Source organism: Microchirus variegatus (assembly GCF_963457635.1).
Source record: "Microchirus variegatus genome assembly, chromosome: 21".
NCBI lineage: Eukaryota > Metazoa > Chordata > Actinopteri > Pleuronectiformes > Soleidae > Microchirus > Microchirus variegatus.
The window spans coordinates 8,706,218-8,708,299 of record NC_139822.1 but is presented as its reverse complement, the minus strand read 5'-3'; positions in this window follow the sequence as shown (position 1 = coordinate 8,708,299).

Below are 2,082 nucleotides of genomic sequence, written 5' to 3'. Positions count from 1 at the left end.
TTTAAATCGAAATCTAACCCCCGTTGAGAAAGACTCGTTTGATATTTTTCACACTTGTCCTGGATGTCGGGCGGGTGTCATGTGATGATGGAATTGGAAAAAAATGGCAGCAGTTTGGATGTAGCCTCGTCGCGCCGTCGTCAAACGCGTCCTGAAGTGACGCCACCTCTGGATGTTTTTGAAGATGGAGATGCATTCAGGACATATTTGGGCGTGTGTGTGTGTGTGTGTATGTGTTGACGCGTGAATTAGAAGTTGAACAATTGCGATAAGTTCAGTCAGTTACCAACGTAATTTTACGCCCACGTTCACCCCGCTTAGTCCTGAACTCTCAGGGGCACGTGAGGTTGTGTCTGGCTTCCGAGCTCGAAATTTCCCGAGTTCCGACTACAAATGGAACGAACCGCCTGGTCTGAACGAGGCTGATGTCCAAACTGTCGCCAAATTTTCCGTCTCTGTACGTCCACAAAATTATACTTGTTCACCTTGACCTGTGGACGCTTTTGCGTTTTGTGACATTTGATAAATATTAATCGGAGACTGTCGGAACTGGTTCATTGAGTCCCAAACAGAGTTGGATCGTTTTGTGTGCGTTTTTGAAAAGAGTGCGTAAATTAATTTGCGTAACATACCCAAAAATGAGCGGCTCGATTTCAGTGCGACATACGGTGTGATGTGGGCGGGGCACCTGTTGAACGTCACGTACGAATCCCTAGCTGGTTAAATGAGTCCATTCCGTTTGCATCTGCAGTAGACTGTACTGACTGTAGCAGGTTATGTTCTGGTTTTTGTTTTTGATCATTGTTGTTTTGTTTTTTTTCTTCAAACATGTCTCTGTTATCTTTCAAATAAAATAAAAAAAAACAATGGAGAAATTGTGACGGTTTGATTGGCTAACGGTGTTTAACTCGATCAAATGTTACGGGAAGCACTGAGTGAGAGAGAGTTCGAGGCCTGGGTCGTAGTTTTTTTTCCCGTAGAGAACCGCCGAGCTTTTCCGCACAGTCGTAGTTCCATTTGTACAAAAGTTAGCATCTACGCTAACTGACAGACGGATACATCCATTGATCCTTTTGCTCCATTCCACAAAAAAAATTTCCAAAATTTGACAAAAGTCGTAGGTTAGTATGTTGTCCAAAATTTAACAAAAAACAGAAAAATAAATCTGAAATTTGACAAAAAAGAAAGAAAAAAAATGCTATCCAAATAGCAAAAAAAAAATTGACAAAGAAGTCATAGATTAGTATGTCGTCCAAAATGTGTCAAAAATATATATATAAAAAAATTATCCAGAAATTGACGGTCCAAAAAAATGTGTTCATTCCACTGGTGCCAATTTATTTTTTGGATCCACAGATCATGTATTTCAAAAAAATCCAGGCCAGGGCACCCAGGAAATGAGAGTATGGTGATTAACCACCAGGTGGCATCACTGCGAGTTGCAAATAGATGATACTCGCATTAAATCCCAGTTGTGAATTGTCAACATTGTGTTTGCCAAATCACGATTCTTGATTTGACGGAAACGGGTGAAGTTGCGACATTACCATCAAACCTACGACTGTGGCAGAACTCTACGGACGTGGAAAGTACGACGCAGGCCTCATAACGAAGCTAAGCTAACGTGCAGACGACCAAGAAGAAGACGCGAAAACCCCGGACTGTTGTTTGATCTGTTGCCTGTAGGAACAAAGTATCTATGACTCGTTCTTTTTTTATAAAAAAAAAGTGTGTGTGGGTGGACAGACAGTGGGACTTTTTTTTTTTTTTTTTTTAAAGTGTTTTCTCACCCATAATTTGAGACTAGCACCCTCTGCTGTTGTATCATTTTTTTTTTTTTTCATCATCACATCACGCAGGGAACGTTTGTTTTGTTTCAGTAACGACAAATAAACGTGGTGATGATAATCGCTGCGTTCTCCGCGCACTGGAAGGGATAATTAAGTGTGGTCGTAATAGGTACTGACGCGTAACGCAGAAATATCGCATCAATATCGATCCAGCTTTTCGCAAAAAAAAAATAGTGCAAGACATGGCGATAAAAGATAGAACTAGCAAGAAAAAACTAAATCGTTATCTTCT